Genomic DNA, 25,760 nt, shown 5'->3' on the forward strand with positions numbered 1-25,760 from the left:
CCAAATGAACACTTGCAGATTCTACAAAAAGAGTGTTTCAAAACTGCTCTTTCAAAAGAAGTGTTCAACTCTGTAAGTTGGATTCGTACTACAGAAAGCAGTTTCACAGAACGCTTCTGTTCAGTTTTTATGGGAAGATATTCCCGTTTCCAACGAAGGCCTGAAAGGGCTCCAAATATCCACTTGCAGATTCTGCAAAAACAGAGTTTCAAAACTGCTCTATCAAAAGGAAGGCTTATCTCTCTGAGTTGAATGCACACATCATAAAGAGGTTTCTGAGAATGCTTCTGCCTGGTTTATATGTGAAGATATTTCCTTTTCCACCATAGGCCTCAAAGCGCTCCAAATGAACACTTGCAGATTCTACAGAAAGAGTGTTTCAAAACTGCTCTTTCAAAAGAAGTGTTCAACTCTGTAAGTTGGATTCGTACTACACAAAGCAGTTTCACAGAACGCTTCTGTTCAGTTTTTATGGGAAGATATTCCCGTTTCCAACGAAGGCCTGAAAGGGCTCCAAATATCCACTTGCAGATTCTGCAAAAACAGAGTTTCAAAACTGCTCTATCAAAAGGAAGGCTTATCTCTCCGAGTTGAATGCACACATCATAAAGAGGTTTCTGAGAATGCTTCTGCCTGGTTTATGAGTGAAGATATTTCCTTTTCCACCATAGGCCTCAAAGCGCTCCAAATGAACACTTGCAGATTCTACAAAAAGAGTGTTTCAAAACTGCTCTTTCAAAAGAAGTGTTCAACTCTGTGAGTTGGATTCATACTACACAAAGCAGTTTCACAGAACGCTTCTGTTTAGTTTTTATGGGAAGATATTCCCGTTTCCAACGAAGGCCTGAAAGGGCTCCAAATATTCACTTACAGATTCTGCAAAAACAGAGTTTCGAAACTGCTCTATCAAAAGGAAGGCTTATCTCTCTGAGTTGAATGCACACATCATAAAGAGGTTTCTGAGAATGCTTCTGCCTGGTTTATATGTGAAGATATTTCCTTTTCCACCATAGGCCTCAAAGCGCTCCAAATGAACACTTGCAGATTCTACAAAAAGAGTGTTTCATAACTGCTCTAGCAAAGGAAAGGTTCAACTCTGCGAGTTACACACACATCACAAAGCAGTTTGTGAGAATGCTTCTGTCCAGTTTTTATGGGAAGATATTCCCGTTTCTAACAAAGGTCTGAAAGATCTCCAAATATCCATTTGCAGATGCTGCAAAAAGACTCTTTCCAAACTGCTCCATGAATAGGAAGGTTCAACTCTGTGAGTTGAATGCACACATCATAAAGAAGTTTCAAAGAATGCTTCTGTCTAGGTTTTATGTGAAGATATTTCCTTTCCACCATAGGCCTCAAAGCGCTCCAAATGAACACTTGCAGATTCTACAAAAAGAGTGTTTCAAAACTGCTCTTTCAAAAGAAGTGTTCAACTATGTAAGTTGGATTCGTACTACACAAAGCAGTTTCACAGAACGCTTCTGTTTAGTTTTTATGGGAAGATATTCCCGTTTCCAAGGAAGGCCTGAAAGGTCTCCAAATATCCACTTGCAGATTCTGCAAAAACAGAGTTTCAAAACTGCTCTATCAAAAGGAAGGCTTATCTCTCCGAGTTGAATGCACACATCATAAAGAGGTTTCTGAGAATGCTTCTGCCTGGTTTATGAGTGAAGATATTTCCTTTTCCACCATAGGCCTCAGAGCGCTCCAAATGAACACTTGCAGATTCTACAAAAAGAGTGTTTCAAAACTGCTCTTTCAAAAGAAGTGTTCAACTCTGTGAGTTGGATTCATACTACACAAAGCAGTTTCACAGAACGCTTCGGTTTAGTTTTTATGGGAAGATATTCCCGTTTCCAACGAAGGCCTGAAAGGGCTCCAAATATCCACTTACAGATTTTGCAAAAACAGAGTTTCGAAACTGCTCTATCAAAAGGAAGGCTTATCTCCCTGAGTTGAATGCACACATCATAAAGAGGTTTCTGAGAATGCTTCTGCCTGGTTTATATGTGAAGATATTTCCTTTTCCACCATAGGCCTCAAAGCGCTCCAAATGAACACTTGCAGATTCTACAAAAAGAGTGTTTCATAACTGCTCTAGCAAAGGAAAGGTTCAACTCTGTGAGTTACACACACACATCACAAAGCAGTTTGTGAGAATGCTTCTGTCCAGTTTTATGGGACGATATCCCCGTTTCTAACAAAGGCCTGAAAGAGCTCCAAATATCCACTTGAAGATGCTGCAAAAAGACTCTTTCCAAACTGCTCCATGAAAAGGAAGGTTCAACTCTGTGAGTTGAATGCACACATCATAAAGAAGTTTCAAAGAATGCTTCTGTCTAGGTTTTATGTGAAGATATTTCCTTTTCCACCATAGGCCTCAAAGCGCTCCAAATGAACACTTGCAGATTCTACAAAAAGAGTGTTTCAAAACTGCTCTTTCAAAAGAAGTGTTCAACTCTGTAAGTTGGATTCGTACGGCAAAAAGCAGTTTCACAGAACGCTTCTGTTAAGTTTTTATGGGAAGATATTCCCGTTTCCAACGAAGGCCTGAAAGGTCTCCAAATATCCACTTGCAGATTCTGCAAAAACAGAGTTTCAAAACTGCTCTATCAAAAGGAAGGCTTATCTCTCCGAGTTGAATGCACACATCATAAAGAGGTTTCTGAGAATGCTTCTGCCTGGTTTATGAGTGAAGATATTTCCTTTTCCACCATAGGCCTCAAAGCGCTCCAAATGAACACTTGCAGATTCTACAAAAAGAGTGTTTCAAAACTGCTCTTTCAAAAGAAGTGTTCAACTCTGTGAGTTGGATTCATACTACACAAAGCAGTTTCAGAGAACGCTTCTGTTTAGTTTTTATGGGAAGATATTCCCCTTTCCAACGAAGGCCTGAAATGGCTCCAAATATCCACTTACAGATTCTGCAAAAACAGAGTTTCGAAACTGCTCTATCAAAAGGAAGGCTTATCTCTCTGAGTTGAATGCACACATCATAAAGAGGTTTCTGAGAATGCTTCTGCCTGGTTTATATGTGAAGATATTTCCTTTTCCACCATAGGCCTCAAAGCGCTCCAAATGAACACTTGCAGATTCTACAAAAAGAGTGTTTCATAACTGCTCTAGCAAAGGAAAGGTTCAACTCTGTGGGTTACACACACACATCACAAAGCAGTTTGTGAGAATGCTTCTGTCCAGTTTTTATGGGAAGATATTCCCGTTTCTAACAAAGGCCTGAAAGAGCTCCAAATATCCACTTGCAGATGCTGCAAAAAGACTCTTTCCAAACTGCTCCATGAATAGGAAGGTTCAACTCTGTGAGTTGAATGCACACATCATAAAGAAGTTTCAAAGAATGCTTCTGTCTAGGTTTTATGTGAAGATATTTCCTTTCCACCATAGGCCTCAAAGCGCTCCAAATGAACACTTGCAGATTCTACAAAAAGAGTGTTTCAAAACTGCTCTTTCAAAAGAAGTGTTCAACTATGTAAGTTGGATTCGTACTACACAAAGCAGTTTCACAGAACGCTTCTGTTTAGTTTTTATGGGAAGATATTCCCGTTTCCAAGGAAGGCCTGAAAGGTCTCCAAATATCCACTTGCAGATTCTGCAAAAACAGAGTTTCAAAACTGCTCTATCAAAAGGAAGGCTTATCTCTGCGAGTTGAATGCACACATCATAAAGAGGTTTCTGAGAATGCTTCTGCCTGGTTTATATGTGAAGATATTTCCTTTTCCACCATAGGCCTCAAAGCGCTCCAAATGAACACTTGCAGATTCTACAAAAAGAGTGTTTCATAACTGCTCTAGCAAAGGAAAGGTTCAACTCTGTGAGTTACACACACACATCACAAAGCAGTTTGTGAGAATGCTTCTGTCCAGTTTTATGGGACGATATCCCCGTTTCTAACAAAGGCCTGAAAGAGCTCCAAATATCCACTTGAAGATGCTGCAAAGAGACTCTTTCCAAACTGCTCCATGAAAAGGAAGGTTCAACTCTGTGAGTTGAATGCACACATCATAAAGAAGTTTCAAAGAATGCTTCTGTCTAGGTTTTATGTGAAGATATTTCCTTTTCCACCATAGGCCTCAAAGCGCTCCAAATGAACACTTGCAGATTCTACAAAAAGAGTGTTTCAAAACTGCTCTTTCAAAAGAAGTGTTCAACTCTGTAAGTTGGATTCGTACGGCACAAAGCAGTTTCACAGAACGCTTCTGTTAAGTTTTTATGGGAAGATATTCCCGTTTCCAACGAAGGCCTGAAAGGTCTCCAAATATCCACTTGCAGATTCTGCAAAAACAGAGTTTCAAAACTGCTCTATCAAAAGGAAGGCTTATCTCTCCGAGTTGAATGCACACATCATAAAGAGGTTTCTGAGAATGCTTCTGCCTGGTTTATGAGTGAAGATATTTCCTTTTCCACCATAGGCCTCAAAGCGCTCCAAATGAACACTTGCAGATTCTACAAAAAGAGTGTTTCAAAACTGCTCTTTCAAAAGAAGTGTTCAACTCTGTGATTTGGATTCATACTACACAAAGCAGTTTCACAGAACGCTTCTGTTTAGTTTTTATGGGAAGATATTCCCCTTTCCAACGAAGGCCTGAAATGGCTCCAAATATCCACTTACAGATTCTGCAAAAACAGAGTTTCGAAACTGCTCTATCAAAAGGAAGGCTTATCTCTCTGAGTTGAATGCACACATCATAAAGAGGTTTCTGAGAATGCTTCTGCCTGGTTTATATGTGAAGATATTTCCTTTTCCACCATAGGCCTCAAAGCGCTCCAAATGAACACTTGCAGATTCTACAAAAAGAGTGTTTCATAACTGCTCTAGCAAAGGAAAGGTTCAACTCTGTGGGTTACACACACACATCACAAAGCAGTTTGTGAGAATGCTTCTGTCCAGTTTTTATGGGAAGATATTCCCGTTTCTAACAAAGGCCTGAAAGAGCTCCAAATATCCACTTGCAGATGCTGCAAAAAGACTCTTTCCAAACTGCTCCATGAATAGGAAGGTTCAACTCTGTGAGTTGAATGCACACATCATAAAGAAGTTTCAAAGAATGCTTCTGTCTAGGTTTTATGTGAAGATATTTCCTTTTCCACCATAGGCCTCAAAGCGCTCCAAATGAACACTTGCAGATTCTACAAAAAGAGTGTTTCAAAACTGCTCTTTCAAAAGAAGAGTTCAACTCTGTGACATGGATTCATACTACACAAAGCAGTTTCACAGAACGCTTCTGTTTAGTTTTTATGGGAAGGTATTCCCGTTTCCAACGAAGGCCTGAAAGGGCTAAAAATATCCACCTGCAGATTCTGCAAAAACAGAGTTTCAAAACTGCTCTATCAAAAGGAAGGCTTATCTCTCCGAGTTGAATGGACACATCATAAAGAGGTTTCTGAGAGTGCTTCTGCCTGGTTTATGAGTGAAGATATTTCCTTTTCCACCATAGGCCTCAAAGCGCTCAAAATGAACACTTGCAGATTCTACAAAAAGAGTGTTTCAAAACTGCTCTTTCAAAAGAAGTGTTCAACTCTGTGAGTTGGATTCATACTACACAAAGCAGTTTCACAGAACGCTTCTGTTTAGTTTTTATGGGAAGATATTCCCGTTTCCAACGAAGGCCTGAAAGGGCTCCAAATATCCACTTACAGATTCTGCAAAAACAGAGTTTCGAAACTGCTCTATCAAAAGGAAGGCTTATCTCTCTGAGTTGAATGCACACATCATAAAGAGGTTTCTGAGAATGCTTCTGCCTGGTTTATATGTGAAGATATTTCCTTTTCCACCATAGGCCTCAAAGCGCTCCAAATGAACACTTGCAGATTCTACAAAAAGAGTGTTTTATAACTGCTCTAGCAAAGGAAAGGTTCAACTCTGTGAGTTACACACACACATCACAAAGCAGTTTGTGAGAATGCTTCTGTCCAGTTTTTATGGGAAGATATTCCCGTTTCTAACAAAGGCCTGAAAGAGCTCCAAATATCCACTTGCAGATGCTGCAAAAAGACTCTTTCCAAACTGCTCCATGAAAAGGAAGGTTCAACTCTGTGAGTTGAATGCACACATCATAAAGAAGTTTCAAGGAATGCTTCTGTCTAGGTTTTATGTGAAGATATTTCCTTTTCCACCATAGGCCTCAAAGCGCTCCAAATGAACACTTGCAGATTCCACAAAAAGAGTGTTTCAAAACTGCTCTTTCAAAAGAAGTGTTCAACTCTGTGAGTTGGATTCATACTACACAAAGCATTTTCACAGAACGCTTCTGTTTAGTTTTTATGGGAAGATATTCCCGTTTCCAACGAAGGCCTGAAAGGGCTCCAAATATCCACTTACAGATTCTGCAAAAACAGAGTTTCAAAACTGCTCTATCAAAAGGAAGGCTTATCTCCCTGAGTTGAATGCACACATCATAAAGAGGTTTCTGAGAATGCTTCTGCCTGGTTTATATGTGAAGATATTTCCTTTTCCACCATAGGCCTCAAAGCGCTCCAAATGAACACTTGCAGATTCTACAAAAAGAGTGTTTCATAACTGCTCTAGCAAAGGAAAGGTTCAACTCTGTGAGTTACACACACACATCACAAAGCAGTTTGTGAGAATGCTTCTGTCCAGTTTTTATGGGAAGATATTCCCGTTTCTAACAAAGGCCTGAAAGAGCTCCAAATATCCACTTGCAGATGCTGCAAAAAGACTCTTTCCCAACTGCTCCATGAAAAGGAAGGTTCAACTCTGTGAGTTGAATGCACACATCATAAAGAAGTTTCAAAGAATGCTTCTGTCTAGGTTTTATGTGAAGATATTTCCTTTTCCACCATAGGCCTCAAAGCGCTCCAAATGAACACTTGCAGATTCTACAAAAAGAGTGTTTCAAAACTGCTCTTTCAAAAGAAGTGTTCAACTCTGTGACATGGATTCATACTACACAAAGCAGTTTCACAGAACGCTTCTGTTTAGTTTTTATGGGAAGGTATTCCCGTTTCCAACGAAGGCCTCAAAGGTCTCCTAATATCCACCTGCAGATTCTGCAAAAACAGAGTTTCAAAACTGCTCTATCAAAAGGAAGGCTTATCTCTCCGAGTTGAATGGACACATCATAAAGAGGTTTCTGAGAATGCTTCTGCCTGGTTTATGAGTGAAGATATTTCCTTTTCCACCATAGGCCTCAAAGCGCTCCAAATGAACACTTGCAGATTCTACAAAAAGAGTGTTTCAAAACTGCTCTTTCAAAAGAAGTGTTCAACTCTGTGAGTTGGATTCATACTACACAAAGCAGTTTCACAGAACGCTTCTGTTTAGTTTTTATGGGAAGATATTCCCGTTTCCAACGAAGGCCTGAAAGGGCTCCAAATATCCACTTACAGATTCTGCAAAAACAGAGTTTCGAAACTGCTCTATCAAAACGAAGGCTTATCTCTCTGAGTTGAATGCACACATCATAAAGAGGTTTCTGAGAATGCTTCTGCCTGGTTTATATGTGAAGATATTTCCTTTTCCACCATAGGCCTCAAAGCGCTCCAAATGAACACTTGCAGATTCTACAAAAAGAGTGTTTTATAACTGCTCTAGCAAAGGAAAGGTTCAACTCTGTGAGTTACACACACACATCACAAAGCAGTTTGTGAGAATGCTTCTGTCCAGTTTTTATGGGAAGATATTCCCGTTTCTAACAAAGGCCTGAAAGAGCTCCAAATATCCACTTGCAGATGCTGCAAAAAGACTCTTTCCAAACTGCTCCATGAAAAGGAAGGTTCAACTCTGTGAGTTGAATGCACACATCATAAAGAAGTTTCAAAGAATGCTTCTGTCTAGGTTTTATGTGAAGATATTTCCTTTTCCACCATAGGCCTCAAAGCGCTCCAAATGAACACTTGCAGATTCTACAAAAAGAGTGTTTCAAAACTGCTCTTTCAAAAGAAGTGTTCAACTCTGTGAGTTGGATTCATACTACACAAAGCAGTTTCACAGAACGCTTCTGTTTAGTTTTTATGGGAAGATATTCCCGTTTCCAACGAAGGCCTGAAAGGGCTCCAAATATCCACTTACAGATTCTGCAAAAACAGAGTTTCGAAACTGCTCTATCAAAAGGAAGGCTTATCTCTCCGAGTTGAATGCACACATCATAAAGAGGTTTCTGAGAATGCTTCTGCCGGGTTTATATGTGAAGATATTTCCTTTTCCACCATAGGCCTCAAAGCGCTCCAAATGAACACTTGCAGATTCTATAAAAAGAGTGTTTCATAACTGCTCTAGCAAAGGAAAGGTTCATCTCTGTGAGTTACACACACACATCACAAAGCAGTTTGTGAGAATGCTTCTGTCCAGTTTTTATGGGAAGATATTCCCGTTTCTAACAAAGGCCTGAAAGAGCTCCAAATATCCACTTGCAGATGCTGCAAAAAGACTCTTTCCAAACTGCTCCATGAAAACAAAGGTTCAACTCTGTGAGTTGAATGCACACATCATAAAGAAGTTTCAAAGAATGCTTCTGTCTAGGTTTTATGTGAAGATATTTCCTTTTCCACCATAGGCCTCAAAGCGCTCCAAATGAACACTTGCAGATTCTACAAAAAGAGTGTTTCAAAACTGCTCTTTCAAAAGAAGTGTTCAACTCTGTAAGTTGGATTCGTACGGCACAAAGCAGTTTCACAGAACGCTTCTGTTAAGTTTTTATGGGAAGATATTCCCGTTTCCAACGAAGGCCTGAAAGGTCTCCAAATATCCACTTGCAGATTCTGCAAAAACAGAGTTTCAAAACTGCTCTATCAAAAGGAAGGCTTATCTCTCCGAGTTGAATGCACACATCATAAAGAGGTTTCTGAGAATGCTTCTGCCTGGTTTATGAGTGAAGATATTTCCTTTTCCACCATAGGCCTCAAAGCGCTCCAAATGAACACTTGCAGATTCTACAAAAAGAGTGTTTCAAAACTGCTCTTTCAAAAGAAGTGTTCAACTCTGTGAGTTGGATTCATACTACAGAAAGTAGTTTCACAGAACGCTTCTGTTTAGTTTTTATGGGAAGATATTCCCCTTTCCAACGAAGGCCTGAAATGGCTCCAAATATCCACTTACAGATTCTGCAAAAACAGAGTTTCGAAACTGCTCTATCAAAAGGAAGGCTTATCTCTCTGAGTTGAATGCACACATCATAAAGAGGTTTCTGAGAATGCTTCTGCCTGGTTTATATGTGAAGATATTTCCTTTTCCACCATAGGCCTCAAAGCGCTCCAAATGAACACTTGCAGATTCTACAAAAAGAGTGTTTCATAACTGCTCTAGCAAAGGAAAGGTTCAACTCTGTGGGTTACACACACACATCACAAAGCAGTTTGTGAGAATGCTTCTGTCCAGTTTTTATGGGAAGATATTCCCGTTTCTAACAAAGGCCTGAAAGAGCTCCAAATATCCACTTGCAGATGCTGCAAAAAGACTCTTTCCAAACTGCTCCATGAATAGGAAGGTTCAACTCTGTGAGTTGAATGCACACATCATAAAGAAGTTTCAAAGAATGCTTCTGTCTAGGTTTTATGTGAAGATATTTCCTTTCCACCATAGGCCTCAAAGCGCTCCAAATGAACACTTGCAGATTCTACAAAAAGAGTGTTTCAAAACTGCTCTTTCAAAAGAAGTGTTCAACTCTGTAAGTTGGATTCGTACTACACAAAGCAGTTTCACAGAACGATTCTGTTTAGTTTTTATGGGAAGATATTCCCGTTTCCAAGGAAGGCCTGAAAGGTCTCCAAATATCCACTTGCAGATTCTGCAAAAACAGAGTTTCAAAACTGCTCTATCAAAAGGAAGGCTTATCTCTCCGAGTTGAATGCACACATCATAAAGAGGTTTCTGAGAATGCTTCTGCCTGGTTTATGAGTGAAGATATTTCCTTTTCCACCATAGGCCTCAGAGCGCTCCAAATGAACACTTGCAGATTCTACAAAAAGAGTGTTTCAAAACTGCTCTTTCAAAAGAAGTGTTCAACTCTGTGAGTTGGATTCATACTACACAAAGCAGTTTCACAGAACTCTTCGGTTTAGTTTTTATGGGAAGATATTCCCGTTTCCAACGAAGGCCTGAAAGGGCTCCAAATATCCACTTACAGATTTTGCAAAAACAGAGTTTCGAAACTGCTCTATCAAAAGGAAGGCTTATCTCCCTGAGTTGAATGCACACATCATAAAGAGGTTTCTGAGAATGCTTCTGCCTGGTTTATATGTGAAGATATTTCCTTTTCCACCATAGGCCTCAAAGCGCTCCAAATGAACACTTGCAGATTCTACAAAAAGAGTGTTTCATAACTGCTCTAGCAAAGGAAAGGTTCAACTCTGTGAGTTACACACACACATCACAAAGCAGTTTGTGAGAATGCTTCTGTCCAGTTTTATGGGACGATATTCCCGTTTCTAACAAAGGCCTGAAAGAGCTCCAAATATCCACTTGCAGATGCTGCAAAAAGACTCTTTCCAAACTGCTCCATGAAAAGGAAGGTTCAACTCTGTGAGTTGAATGCACACATCATAAAGAAGTTTCAAAGAATGCTTCTGTCTAGGTTTTATGTGAAGATATTTCCTTTTCCACCATAGGCCTCAAAGCGCTCCAAATGAACACTTGCAGATTCTACAAAAAGAGTGTTTCAAAACTGCTCTTTCAAAAGAAGAGTTCAACTCTGTGACATGGATTCATACTACACAAAGCAGTTTCACAGAACGCTTCTGTTTAGTTTTTATGGGAAGGTATTCCCGTTTCCAACGAAGGCCTGAAAGGGCTCCAAATATCCACCTGCAGATTCTGCAAAAACAGAGTTTCAAAACTGCTCTATCAAAAGGAAGGCTTATGTCTCCGAGTTGAATGGACACATCATAAAGAGGTTTCTGAGAGTGCTTCTGCCTGGTTTATGAGTGAAGATATTTCCTTTTCCACCATAGGCCTCAAAGCGCTCCAAATGAACACTTGCAGATTCTACAAAAAGAGTGTTTCAAAACTGCTCTTTCAAAAGAAGTGTTCAACTCTGTGAGTTGGATTCATACTACACAAAGCAGTTTCACAGAACGCTTCTGTTTAGTTTTTATGGGAAGATATTCCCGTTTCCAACGAAGGCCTGAAAGGGCTCCAAATATCCACTTACAGATTCTGCAAAAACAGAGTTTCGAAACTGCTCTATCAAAAGGAAGGCTTATCTCTCTGAGTTGAATGCACACATCATAAAGAGGTTTCTGAGAATGCTTCTGCCTGGTTTATATGTGAAGATATTTCCTTTTCCACCATAGGCCTCAAAGCGCTCCAAATGAACACTTGCAGATTCTACAAAAAGAGTGTTTCATAACTGCTCTAGCAAAGGAAAGGTTCAACTCTGTGAGTTACACACACACATCACAAAGCAGTTTGTGAGAATGCTTCTGTCCAGTTTTTATGGGAAGATATTCCCGTTTCTAACAAAGGCCTGAAAGAGTTCCAAATATCCACTTGCAGATGCTGCAAAAAGACTCTTTCCAAACTGCTCCATGAAAAGGAAGGTTCAACTCTGTGAGTTGAATGCACACATCATAAAGAAGTTTCAAAGAATGCTTCTGTCTAGGTTTTATGTGAAGATATTTCCTTTTCCACCATAGGCCTCAAAGCGCTCCAAATGAACACTTGCAGATTCTACAAAAAGAGTGTTTCAAAACTGCTCTTTCAAAAGAAGTGTTCAACTCTGTGACATGGATTCATACTACACAAAGCAGTTTCACAGAACGCTTCTGTTTAGTTTTTATGGGAAGGTATTCCCGTTTCCAACGAAGGCCTCAAAGGTCTCCTAATATCCACCTGCAGATTCTGCAAAAACAGAGTTTCAAAACTGCTCTATCAAAAGGAAGGCTTATCTCTCCGAGTTGAATGGACACATCATAAAGAGGTTTCTGAGAATGCTTCTGCCTGGTTTATGAGTGAAGATATTTCCTTTTCCACCATAGGCCTCAAGGCGCTCCAAATGAACACTTGCAGATTCTACAAAAAGAGTGTTTCAAAACTGCTCTTTCAAAAGAAGTGTTCAACTCTGTGAGTTGGATTCATACTACACAAAGCAGTTTCACAGAACGCTTCTGTTTAGTTTTTATGGGAAGATATTCCCGTTTCCAACGAAGGCCTGAAAGGGCTCCAAATATCCACTTACAGATTCTGCAAAAACAGAGTTTCGAAACTGCTCTATCAAAAGGAAGGCTTATCTCTCTGAGTTGAATGCACACATCATAAAGAGGTTTCTGAGAATGCTTCTGCCTGGTTTATATGTGAAGATATTTCCTTTTCCACCATAGGCCTCAAAGTGCTCCAAATGAACACTTGCAGATTCTACAAAAAGAGTGTTTTATAACTGCTCTAGCAAAGGAAAGGTTCAACTCTGTGAGTTACACACACACATCACAAAGCAGTTTGTGAGAATGCTTCTGTCCAGTTTTTATGGGAAGCTATTCCCGTTTTTAACAAAGGCCTGAAAGAGCTCCAAATATCCACTTGCAGATGCTGCAAAAAGACTCTTTCCAAACTGCTCCATGAAAAGGAAGGTTCAACTCTGTGAGTTGAATGCACACATCATAAAGAAGTTTCAAAGAATGCTTCTGTCTAGGTTTTATGTGAAGATATTTCCTTTTCCACCATAGGCCTCAAAGCGCTCCAAATGAACACTTGCAGATTCTACAAAAAGAGTGTTTCAAAACTGCTCTTTCAAAAGAAGTGTTCAACTCTGTGAGTTGGATTCATACTACACAAAGCAGTTTCACAGAACGCTTCTGTTTAGTTTTTATGGGAAGATATTCCCGTTTCCAACGAAGGCCTGAAAGGGCTCCAAATATCCACTTACAGATTCTGCAAAAACAGAGTTTCGAAACTGCTCTATCAAAAGGAAGGCTTATCTCTCTGAGTTGAATGCACACATCATAAAGAGATTTCTGAGAATGCATCTGCCTGGTTCATATGTGAAGATATGTCCTTTTCCACCATAGGCCTCAAAGCGCTCCAAATGAACACTTGCAGATTCTACAAAAAGAGTGTTTCGTAACTGCTCTAGCAAAGGAAAGGTTCAACTCTGTGAGTTACACACACACATCACAAAGCAGTTTGTGAGAATGCTTCTGTCCAGTTTTTATGGGAAGATATTCCCGTTTCTAACAAAGGCCTGAAAGAGCTCCAAATATCCACTTGCAGATGCTGCAAAAAGACTCTTTAAAAACTGCTCCATGAAAACGAAGGTTCAACTCTGTGAGTTGAATGCACACATCATAAAGAAGTTTCAAAGAATGCTTCTGTCTAGGTTTTATGTGAAGATATTTCCTTTCCACCATAGGCCTAAAAGCGCTCCAAATGAACACTTGCAGATTCTACAAAAAGAGTGTTTCAAAACTGCTCTTTCAAAAGAAGTGTTCAACTCTGTAAGTTGGATTCGTACTACACAAAGCAATTTCACAGAACGCTTCTGTTTAGTTTTTATGGGAAGATATTCCCGTTTCCAACGAAGGCCTGAAAGGTCTCCAAATATCCACTTGCAGATTCTGCAAAAACAGAGTTTCAAAACTGCTCTATCAAAAGGAAGGCTTATCTCTCCGAGTTGAATGCACACATCATAAAGAGGTTTCTGAGAATGCTTCTGCCTGGTTTATGAGTGAAGATATTTCCTTTTCCACCATAGGCCTCAAAGCGCTCCAAATGAACACTTGCAGATTCTACAAAAAGAGTGCTTCAAAACTGCTCTTTCAAAAGAAGTGTTCAACTCTGTGAGTTGGATTCATACTACACAAAGCAGTTTCACAGAACGCTTCTGTTTAGTTTTTATGGGAAGATATTCCCGTTTCCAACGAAGGCCTGAAAGGGCTCCAAATATCCACTTACAGATTCTGCAAAAACAGAGTTTCGAAACTGCTCTATCAAAAGGAAGGCTTATCTCTCTGAGTTGAATGCACACATCATAAAGAGGTTTCTGAGAATGCTTCTGCCTGGTTTATATGTGAAGATATTTCCTTTTCCACCATAGGCCTCAAAGCGCTCCAAATGAACACTTGCAGATTCTACAAAAAGAGTGTTTTATAACTGCTCTAGCAAAGGAAAGGTTCAACTCTGTGAGTTACACACACACATCACAAAGCAGTTTGTGAGAATGCTTCTGTCCAGTTTTTATGGGAAGATATTCCCGTTTCTAACAAAGGTCTGAAAGAGCTCCAAATATCCACTTGCAGATGCTGCAAAAAGACTCTTTCCAAACTGCTCCATGAATAGGAAGGTTCAACTCTGTGAGTTGAATACACACATCATAAAGACGTTTCAAAGAATGCTTCTGTCTAGGTTTTATGTGAAGATATTTCCTTTCCACCATAGGCCTCAAAGCGCTCCAAATTAACACTTGCAGATTCTACAAAAAGAGTGTTTCAAAACTGCTCTTTCAAAAGAAGTGTTCAACTCTGTAAGTTGGATTCGTACTACACAAAGCAGTTTCACAGAACGCTTCTGTTTAGTTTTTATGGGAAGATATTCCCGTTTCCAACGAAGGCCTTAAAGGGCTCCAAATATCCACTTGCAGATTCTGCAAAAACAGAGTTTCAAAACTGCTCTATCAAAAGGAAGGCTTATCTCTCCGAGTTGAATGCACACATCATAAAGAGGTTTCTGAGAATGCTTCTGCCTGGTTTATGAGTGAAGATATTTCCTTTTCCACCATAGGCCTCAAAGCGCTCCAAATGAACACTTGCAGATTCTACAAAAAGAGTGTTTCAAAACTGCTCTTTCAAAAGAAGTATTCAACTCTGTGAGTTGGATTCATACTACACAAAGCATTTTCACAGAACGCTTCTGTTTAGTTTTTATGGGAAGATATTCCCGTTTCCAACGAAGGCCTGAAAGGGCTCCAAATATCCACTTACAGATTCTGCAAAAACAGAGTTTCAAAACTGCTCTATCAAAAGGAAGGCTTATCTCCCTGAGTTGAATGCACACATCATAAAGAGGTTTCTGAGAATGCTTCTGCCTGGTTTATATGTGAAGATATTTCCTTTTCCACCATAGGCCTCAAAGCGCTCCAAATGAACACTTGCAGATTCTACAAAAAGAGTGTTTCATAACTGCTCTAGCAAAGGAAAGGTTCAACTCTGTGAGTTACACACACACATCACAAAGCAGTTTGTGAGAATGCTTCTGTCCAGTTTTTATGGGAAGATATTCCCGTTTCTAACAAAGGCCTGAAAGAGCTCCAAATATCCACTTGCAGATGCTGCAAAAAGACTCTTTCCAAACTGCTCCATGAAAAGGAAGGTTCAACTCTGTGAGTTGAATGCACACATCATAAAGAAGTTTCAAAGAATGCTTCTGTCTAGGTTTTATGTGAAGATATTTCCTTTTCCACCATAGGCCTCAAAGCGCTCCAAATGAACACTTGCAGATTCTACAAAAAGAGTGTTTCAAAACTGCTCTTTTAAAAGAAGTGTTCAACTCTGTGAGTTGGATTCATACTACACAAAGCAGTTTCACAGAACGCTTCTGTTTAGTTTTTATGGGAAGATATTCCCGTTTCCAACGAAGGCCTGAAAGGGCTCCAAATATCCACTTACAGATTCTGCAAAAACAGAGTTTCGAAACTGCTCTATCAAAAGGAAGGCTTATCTCTCTGAGTTGAATGCACACATCATAAAGAGGTTTCTGAGAATGCTTCTGCCTGGTTTATATGTGAAGATATTTCCTTTTCCACCATAGGCCTCAAAGCGCTCCAAATGAACACTTGCAGATTCTACAAAAAGAGTGTTTCAAAACTGCTCTTTCAAAAGAAGTGTTCAACTCTGTGAGTTGGATTCATACTACACAAAGCAGTTTCACAGAACGCTTCTGTTTAGTTTTTATGGGAAGATATTCCCGTTTCCAACGAAGGCCTGAAAGGGCTCCAAATATCCACTTACAGATTCTGCAAAAACAGAGTTTCGAAACTGCTCTATCAAAAGGAAGGCTTATCTCTCTGAGTTGAATGCACACATCATAAAGAGGTTTCTGAGAATGCTTCTGCCTGGTTTATATGTGAAGATATTTCCTTTTCCACCGTAGGCCTCAAAGCGCTCCAAATGAACACTTGCAGATTCTACAAAAAGAGTGTTTCATAACTGCTCTAGCAAAGGAAAGGTTCAACTCTGTGAGTTACACACACACATCACAAAGCAGTTTGTGAGAATGCTTCTGTCCAGTTTTTATGGGAAGATATTCCCGTTTCTAACAAAGGCCTGAAAGAGCTCCAAATATCCACTTGCAGATGCTGCAAAAAGACTCTTTCCAAACTGCTCCATGAAAAGGAAGGTTCAACTCTGTGAGTTGAATGCACACATCATAAAGAAGTTTCAAAGAATGATTCTGTCTAGGTTTTATGTGAAGATATTTCCTTTTCCACCATAGGCCTCAAAGCGCTCCAAATGAACACTTGCAGATTCTACAAAAAGAGTGTTTCAAAACTGCTCTTTCAAAAGAAGTGTTCAACTCTGTGAGTTGGATTCATACTACACAAAGCAGTTTCACAGAACGCTTCTGTTTAGTTTTTATGGGAAGATATTCCCGTTTCCAACGAAGGCCTGAAAGGGCTCCAAATATCCACTTACAGATTCTGCAAAAACAGAGTTTCGAAACTGCTCTATCAAAAGGAAAGCTAATCTCTCTGAGTTGAATGCACACATCATAAAGAGATTTCTGAGAATGCATCTGCCTGGTTTATATGTGAAGATATGTCCTTTTCCACCATAGGCCTCAAAGCGCTCCAAATGAACACTTGCAGATTCTACAAAAAGAGTGTTTCGTAACTGCTCTAGCAAAGGAAAGGTTCAACTCTGTGAGTTACACACACACATCACAAAGCAGTTTGTGAGAATGCTTCTGTCCAGTTTTTATGGGAAGATATTCCCGTTTCTAACAAAGGCCTGAAAGAGCTCCAAATATCCACTTGCAGATGCTGCAAAAAGACTCTTTCCAAACTGCTCCATGAAACGAAGGTTCAACTCTGTGAGTTGAATGCACACATCATAAAGAAGTTTCAAAGAATGCTTCTGTCTAGGTTTTATGTGAAGGTATTTCCTTTCCACCATAGGCCTCAAAGCGCTCCAAATGAACACTTGCAGATTCTACAAAAAGAGTGTTTCAAAACTGCTCTTTCAAAAGAAGTGTTCAACTCTGTAAGTTGGATTCGTACTACACAAAGCAATTTCACAGAACGCTTCTGTTTAGTTTTTATGGGAAGATATTCCCGTTTCCAACGAAGGCCTGAAAGGTCTCCAAATATCCACTTGCAGATTCTGCAAAAACAGAGTTTCAAAACTGCTCTATCAAAAGGAAGGCTTATCTCTCCGAGTTGAATGCACACATCATAAAGAGGTTTCTGAGAATGCTTCTGCCTGGTTTATGAGTGAAGATATTTCCTTTTCCACCATAGGCCTCAGAGCGCTCCAAATGAACACTTGCAGATTCTGCAAAAAGAGTGTTTCAAAACTGCTCTTTCAAAAGAAGTGTTCAACTCTGTGAGTTGGATTCATACTACACAAAGCAGTTTCACAGAACGCTTCTGTTTAGTTTTTATGGGAAGATATTCCCTTTTCCTACGAAGGCCTGAAAGGGCTCCAAATATCCACTTACAGATTCTGCAAAAACAGAGTTTCGAAACTGCTCTATCAAAAGGAAGGCTTATCTCTCTGAGTTGAATGCACACATCATAAAGAGGTTTCTGAGAATGCTTCTGCCTGGTTTATATGTGAAGATATTTCCTTTTCCACCATAGGCCTCAAAGCGCTCCAAATGAACACTTGCAGATTCTACAAAAAGAGTGTTTCATAACTGCTCTAGCAAAGGAAAGGTTCAACTCTGTGAGTTACACACACACATCACAAAGCAGTTTGTGAGAATGCTTCTGTCCAGTTTTTATGGGAAGATATTCCCGTTTCTAACAAAGGCCTGAAAGAGCTCCAAATATCCACTTGCAGATGCTGCAAAAAGACTCTTTCCAAACTGCTCCATGAAAAGGAAGGTTCAACTCTGTGAGTTGAATGCACACATCATAAAGAAGTTTCAAAGAATGCTTCTGTCTAGGTTTTATGTGAAGATATTTCATTTTCCACCATAGGCCTCAAAGCGCTCCAAATGAACACTTGCAGATTCTACAAAAAGAGTGTTTCAAAACTGCTCTTTCAAAAGAAGTGTTCAACTCTGTGAGTTGGATTCATACTACACAAAGCAGTTTCAGAGAACGCTTCTGTTTAGTTTTTATGGGAAGATATTCCCGTTTCCAACGAAGGCCTGAAAGGGCTCCAAATATCCACTTGCAGATTCTGCAAAAACAGAGTTTCGAAACTGCTCTATCAAAACGAAGGCTTATCTCTCTGAGTTGAATGCACACATCATAAAGAGGTTTCTGAGAATGCTTCTACCTGGTTTATGAATGAAGATATTTCCTTTTCCACCATAGGCCTCAAAGCGCTCCAAATGAACACTTGCAGATTCTACAAAAAGAGTGTTTCATAACTGCTCTAGCAAAGGAAAGGTTCAACTCTGTGAGTTACACACACACATCACAAAGCAGTTTGTGAGAATGCTTCTGTCCAGTTTTTATGGGACGATATTCCCGTTTCTAACAAAGGCCTGAAAGAGCTCCAAATATCCACTTGCAGATGCTGCAAAAAGACTCTTTCCAAACTGCTCCATGAAAAGGAAGGTTCAACTCTGTGAGTTGAATGCACACATCATAAAGAAGTTTCAAAGAATTCTTCTGTCTAGGTTTTATGTGAAGATATTCCCTTTTCCACCATAGGCCTCAAAGCGCTCCAAATGAACACTTGCAGATTCTACAAAAAGAGTGTTTCAAAACAGCTCTTTCAAAAGAAGTGTTCAACTCTGTGAGTTGGATTCATACTACACAAAGCAGTTTCACAGAACGCTTCTGTTTAGTTTTTATGGGAAGATATTCCCGTTTCCAACGAAGGCCTGAAAGGGCTCCAAATATCCACTTACAGATTCTGCAAAAACAGAGTTTCGAAACTGCTCTATCAAAAGGAAGGCTTATCTCTCTGAGTTGAATGCACACATCATAAAGAGGTTTCTGAGAATGCTTCTGCCTGGTTTATATGTGAAGATATTTCCTTTTCCACCATAGGCCTCAAAGCGCTCCAAATGAACACTTGCAGATTCTACAAAAAGAGTGTTTCATAACTGCTCTAGCAAAGGAAAGGTTCAACTCTGTGGGTTACACACACACATCACAAAGCAGTTTGTGAGAATGCTTCTGTCCAGTTTTTATGGGAAGATATTCCCGTTTCTAACAAAGGCCTGAAAGAGCTCCAAATATCCACTTGCAGATGCTGCAAAAAGACTCTTTCCAAACTGCTCCATGAATAGGAAGGTTCAACCCTGTGAGTTGAATGCACACATCCTAAAGAAGTTTCAAAGAATGCTTCTGTCTAGGTTTTATGTGAAGATATTTCCTTTCCACCATAGGCCTCAAAGCGCTCCAAATGAACACTTGCAGATTCTACAAAAAGAGTGTTTCAAAACTGCTCTTTCAAAAGAAGTGTTCAACTATGTAAGTTGGATTCGTACTACACAAAGCAGTTTCACAGAACGCTTCTGTTTAGTTTTTATGGGAAGATATTCCCGTTTCCAAGGAAGGCCTGAAAGGTCTCCAAATATCCACTTGCAGATTATGCAAAAACAGAGTTTCAAAACTGCTCTATCAAAAGGAAGGCTTATCTCTCCGAGTTGAATGCACACATCATAAAGAGGTTTCTGAGAATGCTTCTGCCTGGTTTATGAGTGAAGATATTTCCTTTTCCACCATAGGCCTCAGAGCGCTCCACATGAACACTTGCAGATTCTACAAAAAGAGTGTTTCAAAACTGCTCTTTCAAAAGAAGTGTTCAACTCTGTGAGTTGGATTCATACTACACAAAGCAGTTTCACAGAACGCTTCGGTTTAGTTTTTATGGGAAGATATTCCCGTTTCCAACGAAGGCCTGAAAGGGCTCCAAATATCCACTTACAGATTTTGCAAAAACAGAGTTTCGAAACTGCTCTATCAAAAGGAAGGCTTATCTCCCTGAGTTGAATGCACACATCATAAAGAGGTTTCTGAGAATGCTTCTGCCTGGTTTATATGTGAAGATATTTCCTTTTCCACCATAGGCCTCAAAGCGCTCCAAATGAACACTTGCAGATTCTACAAAAAGAGTGTTTCATAACTGCTCTAGCAAAGGAAAGGTTCAACTCTGTGAGTTACACACACACATCACAAAGCAGTTTGTGAGAATGCTTCTGTCCAGTTTTATGGGACGATATCCCCGTTTCTAACAAAGGCCTGAAAGAGCTCCAAATATCCACTTGAAGATGCTGCAAAAAGACTCTTTCCAAACTGCTCCATGAAAAGGAAGGTTCAACTCTGTGAGTTGAATGCACACATCATAAAGAAGTTTCAAAGAATGCTTCTGTCTAGGTTTTATGTGAAGATATTTCCTTTTCCACCATAGGCCTCAAAGCGCTCCAAATGAACACTTGCAGATTCTACAAAAAGAGTGTTTCAAAACTGCTCTTTCAAAAGAAGAGTTCAACTCTGTGACATGGATTCATACTACACAAAGCAGTTTCACAGAACGCTTCTGTTTAGTTTTTATGGGAAGGTATTCCCGTTTCCAACGAAGGCCTGAAAGGGCTCCAAATATCCACCTGCAGATTCTGCAAAAACAGAGTTTCAAAACTGCTCTATCAAAAGGAAGGCTTATCTCTCCGAGTTGAATGGACACATCATAAAGAGGTTTCTGAGAGTGCTTCTGCCTGGTTTATAAGTGAAGATATTTCCTTTTCCACCATAGGCCTCAAAGCGCTCCAAATGAACACTTGCAGATTCTACAAAAAGAGTGTTTCAAAACTGCTCTTTCAAAAGAAGTGTTCAACTCTGTGAGTTGGATTCATACTACACAAAGCAGTTTCACAGAACGCTTCTGTTTAGTTTTTATGGGAAGATATTCCCGTTTCCAACGAAGGCCTGAAAGGGCTCCAAATATCCACTTACAGATTCTGCAAAAACAGAGTTTCGAAACTGCTCTATCAAAAGGAAGGCTTATCTCTCTGAGTTGAATGCACACATCATAAAGAGGTTTCTGAGAATGCTTCTGCCTGGTTTATATGTGAAGATATTTCCTTTTCCACCATAGGCCTCAAAGCGCTCCAAATGAACACTTGCAGATTCTACAAAAAGAGTGTTTTATAACTGCTCTAGCAAAGGAAAGGTTCAACTCTGTGAGTTACACACACACATCACAAAGCAGTTTGTGAGAATGCTTCTGTCCAGTTTTTATGGGAAGATATTCCCGTTTCTAACAAAGGCCTGAAAGAGCTCCAAATATCCACTTGCAGATGCTGCAAAAAGACTCTTTCCAAACTGCTCCATGAAAAGGAAGGTTCAACTCTGTGAGTTGAATGCACACATCATAAAGAAGTTTCAAGGAATGCTTCTGTCTAGGTTTTATGTGAAGATATTTCCTTTTCCACCATAGGCCTCAAAGCGCTCCAAATGAACACTTGCAGATTCCACAAAAAGAGTGTTTCAAAACTGCTCTTTTAAAAGAAGTGTTCAACTCTGTGAGTTGGATTCATACTACACAAAGCAGTTTCACAGAACGCTTCTGTTTAGTTTTTATGGGAAGATATTCCCGTTTCCAACGAAGGCCTGAAAGGGCTCCAAATATCCACTTACAGATTCTGCAAAAACAGAGTTTCGAAACTGCTCTATCAAAAGGAAGGCTTATCTCTCTGAGTTGAATGCACACATCATAAAGAGGTTTCTGAGAATGCTTCTGCCTGGTTTATATGTGAAGATATTTCCTTTTCCACCATAGGCCTCAAAGCGCTCCAAATGAACACTTGCAGATTCTACAAAAAGAGTGTTTCATAACTGCTCTAGCAAAGGAAAGGTTCAACTCTGTGGGTTACACACACACATCACAAAGCAGTTTGTGAGAATGCTTCTGTCCAGTTTTTATGGGAAGATATTCCCGTTTCTAACAAAGGCCTGAAAGAGCTCCAAATATCCACTTGCAGATGCTGCAAAAAGACTCTTTCCAAACTGCTCCATGAATAGGAAGGTTCAACCCTGTGAGTTGAATGCACACATCCTAAAGAAGTTTCAAAGAATGCTTCTGTCTAGGTTTTATGTGAAGATATTTCCTTTCCACCATAGGCCTCAAAGCGCTCCAAATGAACACTTGCAGATTCTACAAAAAGAGTGTTTCAAAACTGCTCTTTCAAAAGAAGTGTTCAACTATGTAAGTTGGATTCGTACTACACAAAGCAGTTTCACAGAACGCTTCTGTTTAGTTTTTATGGGAAGATATTCCCGTTTCCAAGGAAGGCCTGAAAGGTCTCCAAATATCCACTTGCAGATTATGCAAAAACAGAGTTTCAAAACTGCTCTATCAAAAGGAAGGCTTATCTCTCCGAGTTGAATGCACACATCATAAAGAGGTTTCTGAGAATGCTTCTGCCTGGTTTATGAGTGAAGATATTTCCTTTTCCACCATAGGCCTCAGAGCGCTCCACATGAACACTTGCAGATTCTACAAAAAGAGTGTTTCAAAACTGCTCTTTCAAAAGAAGTGTTCAACTCTGTGAGTTGGATTCATACTACACAAAGCAGTTTCACAGAACGCTTCGGTTTAGTTTTTATGGGAAGATATTCCCGTTTCCAACGAAGGCCTGAAAGGGCTCCAAATATCCACTTACAGATTTTGCAAAAACAGAGTTTCGAAACTGCTCTATCAAAAGGAAGGCTTATCTCCCTGAGTTGAATGCACACATCATAAAGAGGTTTCTGAGAATGCTTCTGCCTGGTTTATATGTGAAGATATTTCCTTTTCCACCATAGGCCTCAAAGCGCTCCAAATGAACACTTGCAGATTCTACAAAAAGAGTGTTTCATAACTGCTCTAGCAAAGGAAAGGTTCAACTCTGTGAGTTACACACACACATCACAAAGCAGTTTGTGAGAATGCTTCTGTCCAGTTTTATGGGACGATATCCCCGTTTCTAACAAAGGCCTGAAAGAGCTCCAAATATCCACTTGAAGATGCTGCAAAAAGACTCTTTCCAAACTGCTCCATGAAAAGGAAGGTTCAACTCTGTGAGTTGAATGCACACATCATAAAGAAGTTTCAAAGAATGCTTCTGTCTAGGTTTTATGTGAAGATATTTCCTTTTCCACCATAGGCCTCAAAGCGCTCCAAATGAACACTTGCAGATTCTACAAAAAGAGTGTTTCAAAACTGCTCTTTCAAAAGAAGAGTTCAACTCTGTGACATGGATTCATACTACACAAAGCAGTTTCACAGAACGCTTCTGTTTAGTTTTTATGGGAAGGTATTCCCGTTTCCAACGAAGGCCTGAAAGGGCTCCAAATATCCACCTGCAGATTCTGCAAAAACAGAGTTTCAAAACTGCTCTATCAAAAGGAAGGCTTATCTCTCCGAGTTGAATGGACACATCATAAAGAGGTTTCTGAGAGTGCTTCTGCCTGGTTTATAAGTGAAGATATTTCCTTTTCCACCATAGGCCTCAAAGCGCTCCAAATGAACACTTGCAGATTCTACAAAAAGAGTGTTTCAAAACTGCTCTTTCAAAAGAAGTGTTCAACTCTGTGAGTTGGATTCATACTACACAAAGCAGTTTCACAGAACGCTTCTGTTTAGTTTTTATGGGAAGATATTCCCGTTTCCAACGAAGGCCTGAAAGGGCTCCAAATATCCACTTACAGATTCTGCAAAAACAGAGTTTCGAAACTGCTCTATCAAAAGGAAGGCTTATCTCTCTGAGTTGAATGCACACATCATAAAGAGGTTTCTGAGAATGCTTCTGCCTGGTTTATATGTGAAGATATTTCCTTTTCCACCATAGGCCTCAAAGCGCTCCAAATGAACACTTGCAGATTCTACAAAAAGAGTGTTTTATAACTGCTCTAGCAAAGGAAAGGTTCAACTCTGTGAGTTACACACACACATCACAAAGCAGTTTGTGAGAATGCTTCTGTCCAGTTTTTATGGGAAGATATTCCCGTTTCTAACAAAGGCCTGAAAGAGCTCCAAATATCCACTTGCAGATGCTGCAAAAAGACTCTTTCCAAACTGCTCCATGAAAAGGAAGGTTCAACTCTGTGAGTTGAATGCACACATCATAAAGAAGTTTCAAGGAATGCTTCTGTCTAGGTTTTATGTGAAGATATTTCCTTTTCCACCATAGGCCTCAAAGCGCTCCAAATGAACACTTGCAGATTCCACAAAAAGAGTGTTTCAAAACTGCTCTTTTAAAAGAAGTGTTCAACTCTGTGAGTTGGATTCATACTACACAAAGCAGTTTCACAGAACGCTTCTGTTTAGTTTTTATGGGAAGATATTCCCGTTTCCAACGAAGGCCTGAAAGGGCTCCAAATATCCACTTACAGATTCTGCAAAAACAGAGTTTCGAAACTGCTCTATCAAAAGGAAGGCTTATCTCTCTGAGTTGAATGCACACATCATAAAGAGATTTCTGAGAATGCATCTCCCTGGTTTATATGTGAAGATATGTCCTTTTCCACCATAGGCCTCAAAGCGCTCCAAATGAACACTTGCAGATTCTACAAAAAGAGTGTTTCGTAACTGCTCTAGCAAAGGAAAGGTTCAACTCTGTGAGTTACACACACACATCACAAAGCAGTTTGTGAGAATGCTTCTGTCCAGTTTTTATGGGAAGATATTCCCGTTTCTAACAAAGGCCTGAAAAAGCTCCAAATATCCACTTGCAGATGCTGCAAAAAGACTCTTTCCAAACTGCTCCATGAAAACGAAGGTTCAACCCTGTGAGTTGAATGCACACATCATAAAGAAGTTTCAAAGAATGATTCTGTCTAGGTTTTATGTGAAGATATTTCCTTTCCACCATAGGCCTCAAAGCGCTCCAAATGAACACTTGCAGATTCTACAAAAAGAGTGTTTCAAAACTGCTCTTTTAAAAGAAGTGTTCAACTCTGTGAGTTGGATTCATACTACACAAAGCAGTTTCACAGAACGCTTCTGTTTAGTTTTTATGGGAAGATATTCCCGTTTCCAACGAAGGCCTGAAAGGGCTCCAAATATCCACTTACAGATTCTGCAAAAACAGAGTTTCGAAACTGCTCTATCAAAAGGAAGGCTTATCTCTCTGAGTTGAATGCACACATCATAAAGAGATTACTGAGAATGCATCTGCCTGGTTTATATGTGAAGATATGTCCTTTTCCACCATAGGCCTCAAAGCGCTCCAAATGAACACTTGCAGATTCTACAAAAAGAGTGTTTCGTAACTGCTCTAGCAAAGGAAAGGTTCAACTGTGTGAGTTACACACACACATCACAAAGCAGTTTGTGAGAATGCTTCTGTCCAGTTTTTATGGGAAGATATTCCCGTTTCTAACAAAGGCCTGAAAGAGCTCCAAATATCCACTTGCAGATGCTGCAAAAAGACTCTTTCCAAACTGCTCCATGAAAACGAAGGTTCAACTCTGTGAGTTGAATGCACACATCATAAAGAAGTTTCAAAGAATGCTTCTGTCTAGGTTTTATGTGAAGATATTTCCTTTCCACCATAGGCCTCAAAGCGCTCCAAATGAACACTTGCAGATTCTACAAAAAGAGTCTTTCAAAACTGCTCTTTCAAAAGAAGTGTTCAACTCTGTGAGTTGGATTCATACTACACAAAGCATTTTCACAGAACGCTTCTGTTTAGTTTT

Source organism: Pongo abelii, chromosome X (assembly GCF_028885655.2).
Source record: "Pongo abelii isolate AG06213 chromosome X, NHGRI_mPonAbe1-v2.0_pri, whole genome shotgun sequence".
NCBI classification, from domain to species: Eukaryota; Metazoa; Chordata; class Mammalia; order Primates; family Hominidae; genus Pongo; species Pongo abelii.